Below are 16,230 nucleotides of genomic sequence, written 5' to 3'. Positions count from 1 at the left end.
GGAAGTAGCTAAGAGAATACGCCATCCCCTTTTCCTTATGAATCAGGGTGAAGTCTCTCTCAGGGAGGAGTGATAGGGAATGGCATAGGACACACTGACAAAGGAGATTAATGAGAACTGACTTTGACAAGCACTGTGGCAATTGGACAATTAAAACAGACATTCGGATGGTGGGGGAAGAAGAACAAACTGGGGAGGAGGGTAGAGGGAATGGTGCAGCAATGAAGGAATGAAAACCCAAATTCCCTGTAAATGTTCATTAAAATTAATAACATTTAATAACAATTAAAAAAATACAAAAAAAAGAAAAAAACATAAAAAAAGAGTGCTGCATAAACTACATTGCATGCAACTAATTATAAAATAGTTCAGCACAGATCAAGATAAGGATATGCTAGTCTTAATCTACACTCTTAAAAGTCATTTGTTAACATTGAAAGTACCACGACCAGGAATATATACTCTAGACTCTTTAGTTCTCTTTGAAGGGCCCTAACTGGAAACCCACACTGCCCAAGTCTCCTCTGCTGGAGATTCACTGATCCTCTATTTTATCGCCCCATAATATCTTTCTACAGGGACTGATCCTTCCTGATAACATATCCAGATAATTTTTTCAGTCTAGATAATGAGATTAGATATGCTTTTTCATTCGTGAAATGAATGGAGCAGAAGATCTGTGGACAACTAGAAAGACAAGATGGCCTTCCATGCTTGCATGAACAGAGTGTAAGAACTTGGCAATCTTATCAGCTCACCCTTTTCATAAGAGCTCCCAAGCCCAAGACTCCATCTGGCCCTAGCTGTGGCCATTTAACAGATGATTTTGTTGCCTGATGCTAATTGTAGCACAGCTAAATGCCTTCCACTAGACAGAACACTGTCTCATGTGCTTCAACTGAATCTTTCATGCAAAGTGTACGTTGGATAAAGAGGAAAGCTTTCTCAAGCTTAAAAGAAAAGATCATATACTTCTGTAGTTCTGGTTTACTAATAAATGTACTTAGGGCAGAATTCAGTCCAAGTCTTATTTTCATTGCAATGTATCTTTGAGTTGGAAAGTTGTGATAGAGATGATCTAGAATCTTCATTTCTTCTTACCTGTAGGAGCCTATAGATATTCTGCAAAAGAACCTAAATATTCTAAGCTGTCAAATTGGCCGGAGTCAGTTTTCCACAGCATGGTTCCTTGTTTGTTTTTAGCAGTGCTAGCCATCCTTTCCCACCACTCCAGGGAGGTAGTTATCCAACGTAGTTCAATTCAACCGAGCAGCAGGAAGGAGCAGAGTCGCATGGAAAGGAGCCCAAAGGTCTACCAAGAAGGCAATATGTCCTGATAGAACTGCAGAATGATGCAAGGATAGGAATAAGACAATCTGGCAGCTAGGAGAAGCTGAGAGCAGGATGAGAGGCATATGAGGAACAGGGGAGGGAAAGTGGTGGTGAACTGGGGCGATGAATCATAGTGCTTGCTAGCACACACCTCTAGCTCGGTGTCTGAACATATGGTATGGCGTCAGCATAAAGGAGCCATACCTAGCTCGATGGATGCCAGTCTACTATCCAAGCTTGCCACCTACTGTTTCTCAGCTCTCTTCTGAGCTTGCTAAGCCACCTGTGTTTTCTATTCTGCTAATAGCATCACCATCCACTTGGGAATCATCTAGGTTATCTCCAATATCATTTCCCCAACTTTAGTAAATCATCAAGCCTAAAAACTTCTAAGTATCTCATGACATCATCCCACTCTTACTACCTGTCTTCCAACTCTGATCATCCCTTCTTTGGACTATAGCCACAGATGCCACTGCAAAAAACTCCTTGTCTTTCTACTTCCCATGTCACTCTCTGCTGCAGCTACCTTTCTAGAATAAAAATCAGTGTCCTTGAGTGCTCTACTTAAAACCCAGAGATTCCTCCTTGTGACTGGTAGACCAAATTACAGAGGGTGGTACATTAGGACTATTTTGAATAGAAGTGATAGCAACCTAAGGACTAGCTTGGGTGAAAAGAGGAATGTATTGGCTTCCATAACTAAACTGTAAGAAACACATAAACTATAGGTTATGTTACAGGGTTTTGGAGGATGCACATATCATTGACATTTTCTTTTTCTGTTCTCTCTCATTTTCTCTCTGACCTATCAAACCTTGCCTCTCTGTTATACTCCCCAAGGTTGTCCCATGATCTCCACTTCCATATATCCAGTTATACCACCCAAGTAGGTAAAAGTCCTCTTTATTTTTTTCTGGTTTGAAAAATGCCAGGGAAGGCCTCTATTGGTCTGGCGGGAATGATGGCCCAATTCCTGGTCTAATGAATATGCCTGGGACAGTGAATGGAGCACCATGATTAACAGTACATGCCACTGGACATAGAGAAGAACACGGTGCTCTGCACATATTCATGTAAGTGGAGATCATGAGAAAACCCACTGAAACATGAAAACACAGCCCAAATCATGTTCTCTGGGCCAGTTAGTCCCTGGTTGTGTAATATAAATGTTAATTAAGAGAGATGTGGGTTCAAATCTCAACTATACCAATTATTACTTGTTTCATCTTGAACATGGTCAATGATGCCTTGGATATAGCCAATGAGCTTTGATTTTCTGGTCTGTAAAATGGAAGGAGGGGGTATAATGATGCCTATGTGACAATCCAAGAAGACAATGTGTTTAGTGCTCTTAGAACAAGCCTGCCTTTTGGTGTGTGTTTATCAATTCTTCCTGCTCCCAGCAGCCCTGGCAAGAGTGGGCTGCCTTTGGAAGGCAGCAGGGCCTCAGGCTACTGCCTGCTGCCAACAGAATGAGATCAGGGTTAATCAGAGGAACAGACTGACCTGATTCCTAGCTTTCCAGTGAGGTGACCCATCTGACACCCCAGAGAAGACATTGTGCCAGGAAGAGTTATTTGCACATGATGTTCCCCATAAACGAAGACTGAGAGGCCCCTTCCAATCACTTTCCGACTCCCCGCCAGAGAAGGACAACATCTGGGAGGAAGCCCATCTCCAGCTCCATGGTAATAATGCTGCCAGCCTTGTGGGTCACAGGCTGGGATCACCTCTTTATTAAATAATCATCAAGCGGACCCTGTAAAGGGAATCTGGGTATAATTATCTGACTCATTAAGCTGCCCAGTCGAAACTGAAGGCTGTTTTCTCCCAGGGCTCCACTCTTGGGCAATTTCCACATTTCTTGAAGCAGCAAGCGGAGTCTCACTTTTGCGGGACTTAGACTCAAGGTCGCCTGTTTGAGGAGACACATCACTCTGGATGAGTCCTGCCAAGCATTCGATTCAAAGGGTGAGTCCTCCCCTTTCCTTTACTGTGAGTTCTAAATTGGTCTTGGAACAGAGAACACACAGAAGGGCCAAGGGACCATCTGGGCAAGGAATCAGCTCATTAGTAGCCTCTATGGAGGTGTTGAAATTAAGCAAGTTAAAAGCATATTAGTTTAAATGAGACTTTTCATAAATGAGGGGAGGTGTTTTGGTAGGAAGCAAATGTAATCATTTGGTGATGGGGCATAATTTGATAATTAATGGGGGAGTTGTAATCTTGAGGGAGCCCCAGGAAATGAAGAAATCTATCTTTATTACAGAAAACCCAGGAGAAAAAGTTATTGGAATACAGACATTTTTCCAGCAAGGTCCTGGTAGCACAGGTTCTTATTAGATATGTGTGTTGGGACAGAGCCTTCCTGCCCCATCGGTGGTTTGTCTTGATTGGTTCAGGTCACTACCGCTCTTCCTGGAAATACAGAGAATGTTGCAGGGGGTTATAAATCAAACACAGATTTCTTGCTGCTGTTTGGAAGGGCTTCTCAGTGCCTCCATCATCCTTCTCAGGAGTGGTGAGGAGAGACAAGACTAAAAGTCTCTGCTGTACCAGCTGTTCCTACTGCCTGAAAGCATGCCTGACCAGGGCTTAGATTCCTGGGCCAATGGAGGCAAGCTCTAAGCCTTCACCTCTGAAAAGGGACCGTGCAAACTCTGTGCCTCCTAATCATTGCTTAGAAAAGGGATCCCAAGGAAAAGCCCTACATAAAGTCCTCAGAACACTGTGGCTAAGGTAGGGAGGGGGCTCTGGATCTCACACGTCTGGGTTGAGCTCTCCACTTGGTGCCTCAGGAGGGTAAGACCTCAGACATGTGGCTCAGCTCTTTGTGTCTCAATTTCTTCCTATGTAACCAAATCAATAATCATGTCTTGAGTGGTGAATACAGTTGATGCACTTGGCTGGTAACCAACAGGTTGTTAGTCCAAGTCAACCAGAGACGGGGGACTTCTTTCTAGCCATTGAAAACACTATGGTGCACGGTTCTACACTGACATGTGGGAGGTTGCTGTGCTTCAGTGTTGGCTCTGCAGTTGCTAGTTGATCTCATAGGGATTCTGTAAGGATTAAAAAGAGTCAGTTTCTATAAAGAATATTCACAATCACCCCCCCTGGGTACCAGCAGTTAAAAGAATATCAGGAGATGTCTGATTTCTTGACTGCTATTTCCAAGATGTTGACTGTGAATCCAAGTAAAATGAACATCTTGACAACTTCAGTATTTTCTCCATTATGTAATATTGTTGTTTATTGGTCCACTTGTGAGAATTTTTGTTTCCTTTATACTAAAATATAATTCATACCAAAGCTATGGCCTTTGATCTTTATCAGCAAGTGTTTCAAGTTCTTTTCACTTTCTGTAAACCAAGTTGTGTGATTGGCATATCGAATTTGTTGATGAGTCTTCCTCAAACCATATTCTTCTTCATATTGCATAGCTTTTCTGATTATTTGTGCAGTGTATTGAATAGGAATAGCAAAAGAATATGACTCTGACATACACCTTTTCTGATTTTAAACCATACAACATTCCCTAGCTGTGAGTTAATGACTGTTTCTTGGTCATTCTTGCTTCATACACGTTCCGCATGAGCAGAAATCCCATTCTTTGCAATGCAGGCCATAATTTATTAAGATTTATACAAATAAACATCTTTCTGGTATCCTGTGCTTTCAAACTATGTGGCATAAGCCTTGGTGTCCCTCATCCCATGGGCTCTTCTAAATTTTAGGGCTCATTTCTGGCAGTTTGCTGCCAGCATACTGCTTCTCGTGTTTCTTAATTATATTTCAGCAAGGTTTTACTTGAAGGTGATAGTAATAACAACTGTATATATGCAGTGACATCAGTGGGTACATAAATGACATTAAATATAATGTGACTTGAGCACTACTTAGCGAGTTGCACTACCAACTCAACAGTTGCACATCTCTGGCAGTTCAAAGCCTCTAGTGTCACTTGGAAGAAGGTGTATAGTCTCCTCTTATTTGGCAATTTACAGTCTCGGAAACTCAAATGGAAAGTTTCTATAAGTTGGAACTGATAAGTGCTCAAAAACCACATAAACGATAACTTATTTTACTTATAAATATGGTCTGCCTAGTTGCCATGTGCTGAAAGTGTATAATGAATACCTACCTGATTTGGAAAAACTTAGGGCAACATCCACTTCTGAAATAACAGGTCTCTGAAAGCCCAATTAGTAATAGAGGGATATGGGCAGGTATAGTATTAGAGCAGAGCACAGATTGGAAGTCACTCAACAGTAAGAGAAACATCTGCAAGCATCTTTTAATAATTAAAATGTGGACTGTATGAAGTATGAATGTAGGAAAGCTGGAAATTGTCAAAATGAAATGGAACATATGAAGATTGACATTCTAGGCATTACTGAACTAAAACGGACTGGCATTTTACACTTAAAATCAGACAAACATGTGATCAACTATTCTGGGTATGAAAAACTTAGGAAGAATGGTGTTACATTCATAGTTAAAGAAACCATTGCAAAATCTCTATCCTGAAGTATAATGTGGGTGATAGAATGCTATTCATACACATATACGGAAGATTTAATAATATAACTTTTATTCAAATACATGCACCAACAACTAATGCCAAAGAGGAGGAAATTGAGGATGCCTACCAACTTTCAAATAAGCAAAGATCCTTAATACTGGGTCAATTGGCAGTATCATGATAGATGGTGGAAAGACGGAGGTTGTTAATTTCATCTTGCTCAGATCCACAATCCCTTGGCATTAGCAGTCAGAAATCAAAAGATGAATTGCTTTGGGAAAGTATGCTTTCAGGGATCTCTCCAGGGCATTAAAGAGCAATGAAGTCAGTCTAGAGACTAAGGTGTGCCCAATTCCGACCATAGTCATCTCAACTGCTTGCAGGGCAAGATTCATGGGGTTGCTATTAGTCATAGTCAAGTCTACAGCACATAACAGCACAACCAACTTTTGCGGCCCAAAATTGACCAAGCATCCAGTCATAATGTATTAACAATTATTGGTTGGATGCAATGAAGAAGTAAAAATCAGAAAGTGCATACTTGATGGTGGAAATGAAGCTGGAGATCAAATGATTGAATTTTGAATGTTCAAAGACTTATTCATCACAAATACTTTTTTTTTTAAGTCACAAACGATGGCTTTACACATGGACCTCACCTGACGGACTGAACAGGAATCAGATTGACAACATCTGTGGAAAGAATTGTTGGAGAAGCTCAATATCAGCAGTCAAAACCAAGCCAGGTGCTAGTGTAGAACAGACCATCAATTACCTATGTTTGACTTCAAATGGAGATGAAGAAAATGAAAACAAATCCTCAAGAACCAAACTATGACCTTGGGTCATTCCCACCTAGTCTTCTACATCATTAATACCTATGAGATCAACATAAGGGAGAAAGCTAATCTGAATGTAGAGAGACAGCCTGATGCAGCCCTAGAGACACAGCCAGAATTAAAGATTCTACTTGCTAGATAATTGAAGGAAGCACTGACTTGTGACTGATACGAGACAAAGCTTGCTGGACAACTGAGGAAAACAGAGGCTTTCTGAATTTGTGTTGCTGGTCTGACTAGGACTTTCACTTGTTGACTGAGAAGGTGTCTGAATTATATCCTTTGCTTCTTCTGCACCCCACCCCCAACTATTTTATTAATAAACCTCACAACTTTGGGTAAAGCAAATCTGTATGACAGCTTGCAACAATACTTGACCCAATAATTAGTAGAAGTAGGTGCAAGAAGGTGTGGAAGGGAGGTATATCTGACCTTACAGGGGTCAGTTTTGGTCTGTTAATATTGTTGGTGGGGCAGTTCTCCTTTATAAAGTTAATAGAGGTTGTACTTGACCGTCCCCATGTCATCCTTGCTCCTTTTCGAGTCCTAGTCAACAGCAACACATACTAAACTAATACCTACAAGGTCACACATAGTCTCCTAAGTTCTTGCACTCACTTTCACCAGTTTAAACACTAATCTTCTAATAACTGGGTCTGAAATTTGTTGCAATGACCACACAGACTCTACAGGGCCTTATGATTATGGGGCTTATTAGAAAGTTAGCAGGCTATAATTCAGAATAGCAATAAAAAAACAGTATACAGTCAATAACTATACAAACCTTCAGTCCAGACAACGCTAACAGGTTATACAGGTTGGCAGAAATATACAGTTATCACATAGCCCCTCAGTCCTCCATCAAGCCTCTGGCTCAGATGCCACAGCTGCAGTCCCAAGGCAAATAAAATAAGTCCTCCAAATAAACTTGCAGCCAAATCAGACCAATATGACTGTGCTGCTCAGTCTAGACAAATACTTCTCAGGCTTAGTAAAACACATTCATCAACAGTATATTACATCTTGTTCCTACCTCAGTGCACAGCCCACAGCATATTATACCTCAGTCCAGAAAACTTCTTATCCTCCAGCAAGCTTGGGCTAGTAAGTCATGTTGCCACTCCTGTGTTGGTCCGTCACTTGGTGAGACTCACTCTCTGCAGCTGAATCTGCTCATGCAGTGGGGAGGCTAGCCAATCCCTATGTGGATAGACCAAGATGCCTGACCTTGATGAGAAAGAGATGATTCACACAGTTGTTGGTGATGTAGGCTGACTGTGTCAAGCAGAGTTGAGGCACCTGAATCAGGTTAACATGCTTTCAGGCTAGAGTTGAGGCAGCTATTTTAAACAACAGAAAGCTACATCTTTCATTGCAAATGAGTTAAATATATCATCAAAATTAACATCATTTGTTTCTTTTACATTTTTTTAACAGAATACTTTTTTTTAATTATATTTTGTGTGTGTACCGTCAAATCAGGTCTGACTGGTACAGGAGGAGATTGCCCCTCCTTCTCCAGCAGAGCATCTGGTGGATTTGAACCTTCTGCCTCTGGGATTGCAGTGTAGATTCTTGCCACTCGGCCCCCAGAGCTCCCTTCTTTTACATTTTTTTTATGGTGGCTACTAGAAAATGCAACATTTGATATGTGACCTACATGTGTGGAGCACGTTGTATTTCTAACTTGCAGCAGTTTTCAATCCCTAGGCCTAACTCCTCCTTTATATAACAATTAATTTGTACCACCTCCTTCACCATCTTGGAAGGAAATTTATTGTCAATATAACTAACTTGGACACACAAGTTTTTTAAAAAATCAATATAATGGCCTAACTGCAATATAAAGGATAAATACAAGAGATCTATAGGAAAACACGTATTTCAAAATATAGATGGCTTGACATGAGTGCTTGAAGACAAAATAACTAGATGTTTGAGTGTGCATGCAACACCCCCACTGATGATGGGAAAGCTATCAATCCAGAGTAATCATTCAAAGTCTAGGAACGGGGTGGTGAGCAGAGATGTGGTTTTCTGAAGTAATATACTTCAGATAATTTCTAACGACACAATGTACAATTTTCTCTCTTTTTATATGGATTCACTCCTGGAGTATAAATTTAAATTGAGTTAAATCAGTGTTTGCATATGTGTGTGAACACAAGTATGGTTGTGCTTGGGCAGCTTAAGACTACAGTGTGCCTGATTCAGGCCAGTCTTTCCAGTCACCCGATATGCGTCAGAGATGTGGACAGTGAATAAGGATGAGAGAAGAAGCGATGCATTTGAGTTGTGGTATTGGAGAAGAGTGTTGAATCTCCCATGGACTGCCAAAAACAACAACAACCAAAAAACCAACAACAAACAAGCCCACAAAACATATATGTCATAGGAAAAGTATAACCAGAATATTCCTTTGAAGCAAAAGTTAATGAAGGTTTGCCTCACATGTTTTGGGCGTATTGTCAGAAGAGGCTATTCCTTGGAATATCATGCTTTGAAAGCTCAGCGAAGGAAAGACAGATTCTCAGGGAGGTGGGTTAATGTAGTGTCTGTGGCAATGGACTCAAATATGCCAGGGATGAGGAGGACGGCACAGGATAGGACAGAGTTCAGATCTGTTGTCCATGGGGTAGTGAAAACTCGATGACACTTAACAACAACAACTGAGTAGCATAAATGGCTATGTGCTTCAACCCAACTTAAAGCTTCTTGGAAGAAAACCTTGGTGAGTGATATTCTGAAAAGTCACAACTGAAAACTCGATGGGGCAGTTCTGTTCTGCATTCCAGAAGTCACCTTGGTTTAGAGTCTCCTCAATGGGAGCTCAGTAGTATGTCATGTATTGAGCTGCTAACACAGAAAATGACGAAAATGGATCTCCTTCCATGAAGATTGATGCCTTAAAAACCCGAGGGAGGGTCACTATAAGTTACAAAGGACTCGGTGACAGTGGGTTATATGAAGTATCAGAATAGGCAAATTCATAAAGACAGAAAGTCAATTAGAGTTTGCCAGGGACTGGAGGAGGAAGAAAAAAATTGAAAGCTATTATTGGATGAAGACAGAGTTTCTGTTGAGGGTGATGAAAAGATTTTGGATATAGAAGTGGTGATGGTTATACAACATTGTGACTGTATGCCTCTGAATTCTACACTTAAAAATTATTAAAAGCACAATGTTTATCATTAATACATTTTACTCAATTTTAAAAAATCATTTCTAATGGAATGAAATGAGGACTTGCATTTACAATAACATACCCCAGGGGCAGTACTTTCAGTGGGCTGTGAGGTTCCCAGAGGAAATGCAAGGTAACAAGTGGGAGCCAGGTTGAGCCACAGCTGGGGTGCAGAGCTCTGGTTTTGCTGACTGAGGTGGAGAAGTCTTAGTGGAGTGGAGCTCAAGCTGAGATAAAGTGTGAGCTCTCATCCTCAATCTCCACACTTCCTACACTCAGACCACAGTCTTTCTTCTAAACAAACATCAAATAAGTAATTTTAAAATAATTTTTACAAGCAATCAATGCAACAACTCAAGTTGAGTCAGAATGGACTCATAGCTGACCTTCTAGTGGGTTTTCAGAGATAGTTAATTGCTTAGGAGTTGATTTCCCATCTTTGGCCTGCAGAGCACCTGGTGGATTTGAACCAAGTGTCTTTGGGTTGATAGCACAACTCTTATGCCACTAGGCCACCAATATTTGTTGATCTTTCCAAGATCTATTCCACTTGGAATAATGTTTTCAAGGTTCATTTATACTGTAGCTTGTTTGAGAAATTTATTCCACTATTTTTTGGCTAATTCCTTTTTGTTAGTGAATAATATTCCCTTGCATGAATAGACTACACTGTGTTGATCTGTTCATGTGGTAAATGAATATTAAAACAACAAACAAAAAGGTGCTGTTAAGTTGATTGCCACTCACAGTGACCTTGTAGGACAGAATAGAGAACTGCCCAAAATGAGTTTCCAAGGCTGTAATCTTTAAAGAAGCAGACTCCCACATCTTCCCCTCACAGAACAGTTGGTGGGATCAAATCCCCAGCCTTTCAGTTCACAGCCTGGAGCTTAACCAATAAAACGCCAAGTCTTGTTTACTGAGTACTGAACAAACTCAAAAGCTTTCTACCATCAAGCCAATTCCAACTCATCACAACCCTGCATTGGGTTTAAGAGGCAGTAAATCTTAATGAGAGGAGACTTTCTTCCATGGAGTTAATGGTTAATTGATCTGCTGGAGACACATGGCTTTTTGTTTGGCACATGGCACTACTGACTGTGCCACCAGGGACCCTTTTATTTGGTATCACTCACTCATTACTGTAACATCAGAAAGGATTAATAGCTGAGCCTTCATTAGGTTTCTGAGGTTGTAAATAGCGCCAGAGAAGATTGCCTGTCTGTCAAAGAACAAATGTTATATTTGAACCACAAGAAAGGTCAGCTTTTGGATTAACAGCACAACTCCCTACAGATTATACCACCATAACTCCCACACCGTTTAATGGGTGGATCCTTGGGCTGTTCTTGACTTTATTTTGATGACTGCTACTATGAACAATGGTGTGCAAGGATCTGTTTGAGTCTCTGCTTGGATTCTTGTGAATTCTTTTAGCTACATGTCTAGAAATATTGTTGTCAGGTGCCATGAAGTTGAGTATGGCTCATAGCAACCCAATGAACAGCAGATCTGAATTCTGTCCTATCCTGGGCCATGCTCTCACGTTAGATACACTTGAATCCATTGTTTCAGTCACAATGTCAATCCACCTCATTGAGGGCCTTCCTTTTCTTCGCTGATTCTTCATCTTTCCAAGCATGAGTTCCCTTTCTAAGAAATAACCTCTCCTAGAAACATATCAAAAATATGACTTTGCCATCTTTGCTTCCAAGGAGCACTGTGGTTGCACCTTTTCCAAGACGTACCTGTTTGCTCTTTTGGCAGCCCATGGATATTCATTACCCTCCTCCAACACCACAACTCAAAGGCATCAATTTTTCTTCTGTCATCCTTCTTCATTGTCCTGCAAAGCACCTGGTGGATTTGAACCAAGTGTCTTTGGGTTGATAGCACAACTCTTATGCCACTAGGCCACCAATATTTGTCGATCTTTCCAAGATCTATTCCACTTGGAATAGATACATATAGCAAGTAATTGAAAAGATGATGGCCTGAATCAGGCATACCTAAGTCTTCAAATTGACATCATTTCTCTTCAGTATTTTGAAGAGGTCCCTAGCAGTGGACTTGCTCAAAGTAATATATCTCACAATGTTAATTGTGGATTGAAGCAAGATAAAATGATTGACAATTTCAATCCTTTCTCTGATCACATCAGTTTGAAGAGGTGTGCAGGTGCTTAATGTCTTCCGCTGGGTTTGACTGCACCATTACTTGGGCCATTGTTCCCAGATTCCAGATTCGCCAGGCATCAGGACAAGCTTAGATTCTCTGGAGTTAGTCATCTTCTTGGAAATCCCAGACTACTCACCCTGCTCACATCTAATTGGTGGTTCTCTTGGGTTGATTTATCTCCTAGTGAAAGTATTAACTTCTCTAAGGCAGGAGCAGTGTCCTCTCTCTTTTCCCCTTATGATCTCTGGGCACAGCTATGCCATGAGATGCACAATAAAGTCTATTACATGAATGAAGGATAGAGAAAAATGTTGTCAAATTAAGGAAGACATTATAGGGTATGAGGGATGAGAGGAGTTACAAACTTTCTTAGACAGTTCAGGAATGGTCCTCAGGGAGGGAATGGTTCCTTATAGTCCCTTTGAGGGAGTAGAGGAGGTTGCCAGCCCAGGAGTTCCCTCCTTTCATCAAGCTGTCCTTCTCAACACACATGCTGAAATTGCAAAGCATACATCCTTTGCCATAGGTTCTCAGATAGTGGTCAAAATTACTTGAGGTCTCTGCAGACTAAAATTGTTGGTGATTACCTCAGCATGCTTTACAGAGATGGATTTGCTCTCCCTGAACAGTGCCTACCAAGAGATGAAGAGGAAATTGTTTTGGCATGAAAATCCAAGCACCAGTTTCCTCTCACCCCCCTACACAAATTTTTAACTGAAAAAGAATGAAAGCTCATTCCCAAAGTTGTTTCTTCCAAATATAGAGCCTACTTGAAACAAAAGTTTAACCTTTATGGGGTTCAAGTTCATTTATTCTTTGCTTATACAACTTCAGCACCTTCTTTATGTCTAAGAACAAAGGCTGTTAAAAGAAAAACGACTCTAAACTCTCCTTGGACATCAAATAGTTCTTCAGAGGAAGTGCTTTGATGAGTTAAGTGTAAATGAGTATGAAACATACGGATTAGATTTCTCATCTAATACACATGGATTTAAGAATTAAGAAGGAAAATCCTTTTGGAAAATATGGTTTGGATTTGGATTCTGCCTACTCAACAAACACTGATTGAATTAAAGAATATGGATGTGTGTGTGTGTGTGTGTGTGTGTGAGAGAGAGAGAGAGAGAGAGAGAGAGAGAGATTACTTCACCTTCAGCCTCAGGCATGAAGGCATGAACCTAAATATTTTTTTAAGGGTAATGATGGATAACCAGCAACCAGAGAAGGTTTTTAAATAGGGAATTCACATATATCCTGTGTTTAAGAAACATGGTGGGGGTTTTTTGTTGGTTTTGTTTGTTGTTGCTGGTTTTGTTTTTTTTAACAGATTCTTTTCCTCTCAGATTGGTTTTAAAACATTTTCCAGAAACATCCCTCTGTTGGCTAACACAGTTCACTAACCAGGAACTCTGAGTCCTGGGCTTCAGTGAGCTACACACACTGTCCTCTGGTAACCAGATTGTGTAGCTGGCAATCTCATTTCAAGGAGGCCTCTTCCTAGCCTGGGGTAGATGATTTTACCAGTTATGGCCTTGATGTGACATTATGCAAACACCACAAGTTGAGAGTCATCTCGAGTGTTTTCCTGTCGTCAGCACATGCTTTCAAGCTGTGGAGATAAGAGATTAAATGGGATTAGGGTTGTGAAAACAGTTGACACAGTATGTGGTTACACAGACAGTTACACAGACCTGCACTAAATGCAGGTTCCATCTAAAAACTCTGAAAACAGACTTCTCCTACGTGTGAAAGGAGTATAGACTACTATGGAGTAGTGGTTACAGTGCTTGGCAACTAAACAACAAAGTCAGCAGTTCGAATCAAGTGGTAGCCTGATGAGAGAGAGAAAAAAAAAATCTTTGCTATCTGCTCCCCAAAAGATTGTAGTCTGGGAAATCCTACGGAACAGTTCTACTTTGTCATAAAGGGTTACCAGGAGCCAGAGGTGACTCAGTTGCATCTAACAGCAACATCAAAAATTATGAACAGAGTGGTGTGTGTCACACGGCCCTGCTGAGGGGAGCCCTGGCTGTAAAAGGCCAGACAGCTCTGCTTCCCTGGTCCTGACCAGTGCTCTCCTGGGGACGTGAAATTGGATTAGAGAGATTCCAGCTGTCCAGACCCTGGAGCTGGACCGAGCATAGTGTGAGCTCCAGGATAGTACTGGTCTCCCTGTGCACAGAGAAATCTCAGTCACAGAGAGGAGGAAAAAGGATGAAGTCCACACACACAGAGCAGTTTGGATGAGAGCGCCATCCTGCTCCTCCTCCCATGCACCCTCCACCCTGCAGCAGATGCTGCCAGCCCAGCCTCCCCATCCGGTCTTCTCTCCACCTTCATTGGCTTCAACTATAAGACTCGCACTTGGCTTTCTTCTCCATCTCTCCCCTCCTCCAGTTTGTTCTCCACCTGACCACCAGAAGGATCTTTTGGAAATGTCAATAGGATAAAACTGGTCAGTGGATTTCCATTGCATTTGAAAGCAGACAAATTTCTCACCACTATCCACAAAGCCCCAACTTGTCTGGTCCTTGCCTTCCTTTCCAGCCACTCCGCCTGCTCACTCACCTCCTCCTGGCTGTGGGATTGTGTTGGAGTTATCGGCTTGTTTTGAGGCAGTGCTCCAATGTGGTGTATACCAAATCAGCTGCTCCCTCCCTGCTTTGACTCACTCGCTCATTCATTGTCATTGAGTCGGAACAGCTATTGCATTTTCTGGAGGCTGTAAATCACAGAGGACAAGATTGTTCGTCTTTCTCAGAGCCACTGGTGGATTTGAACTGCCAGAGAGGCTCTGCCTTTGGATTAACAATGCATCTCTCTACAGACAACACCATCCCTTCTCCAGTCTATGGTTATTCCCTCTCATTGCTGTCAAATCAAGATCAACTCACAGCTGACCCTCCAGTGAGTTTTTAGAGGTTTTAAATCACATGGGAGGAAATTGCCCATCTTTTCTCCACAGAACATCTAGTGGATTCAAACCATCTGCTCCTCATAAACATTGCCACCAATTTTAGGTTATCTAAAAATTTAAATTTAAATGTTGTGGCTAACATGGAGAAGAATGAGAATTCCAGAGCACTTAATTGTGCTCATGCAAAAGCGATGCCTAGACCAGGAGGCTGGTATGTGAACAGAACAAAGGAACATACTTGGTTTAAAATTAAGAAGAGAGTGTGTCAGGGTAGTATCTTCTCTCCATATCTCTTCAATCTGTACACTGAGCAAAGTATTCGAGAAGCTGGACTCTATGAAGAGGAATGTGGCATCAGGATCAGAGGGAGACTCATCAATAATCTATGTTATGCAGAAGACACAACCTTGCTTGCTGAAAGTGAGGAGGACTTGAAGCACTTGCTGTAAAAGATCAAGGAATATAGCCTTCAAAATGGATTGCATCTCAGTGTTGTGAAAACAAAGATTCTTAACACTGGACTGACAGGCAACATCATGATAGATGAAGAAGAAATTGAAACTGTCAACAGCTTCATCTTACTTGGATCCACAGTTACCACCCTTGGTACAAACAGTCAGGAAATTAGGAGACTTAGTGCACTGGGAAAGCCTGCTTTAGGGACGTATCCAAATTATTAAGGCATAACAGTGTCAGTTTGAAGAGTAAAGTATGTCTGATTCAGGCCATGGTCTTTTTGATCACATGCTGTGCATCTGAGAGTTGGACCATGAATAAGGATCACAGAGGAAGATTTAATGCCTTTGAGCTATGTTGTTGGAGAAGAGCATGGAACATCCCATGGACAGCTAAAAGAAGAAATAATGCTTTGGAGAAGGTGCAGCCAGAGTGCTCTTTGGAGGCAAGGATGATGAGGCTTCACCTCACATACTTCAGGCATGTTGCTAGGAGGGGTTATTCCTTGGAGTGGAACCTGATACTCAGAAAAGTAGAGGGTAGGCGAAGGAGAGGAAGACCCTCAACTAGATGGATTGACACAGTGACTACCGTAATGGGTGTCAACATGTCAGAAAGCGTGAAGATAGCACAGGATAAGACAGGGTTCAGATCTGTTGTTCACAGGGTCGCTATGGGTTGTACTTTACTTGATGACATCTAACAACAACATTTTAAAATGCATCTTGTATCTTATGTTGTGAGGCAAATCCCAGATATGAATGTTGGACACACCAGGATCAAGGGTAGAGTCTTG

The sequence above is a fragment of the Elephantulus edwardii genome, unplaced genomic scaffold (assembly GCF_000299155.1).
Source record: "Elephantulus edwardii isolate Elephantulus edwardi_28Jun2011 unplaced genomic scaffold, EleEdw1.0 scaffold00282, whole genome shotgun sequence".
Lineage (NCBI taxonomy): Eukaryota > Metazoa > Chordata > Mammalia > Macroscelidea > Macroscelididae > Elephantulus > Elephantulus edwardii.
Note: the sequence above shows the minus strand (reverse complement) of the source record.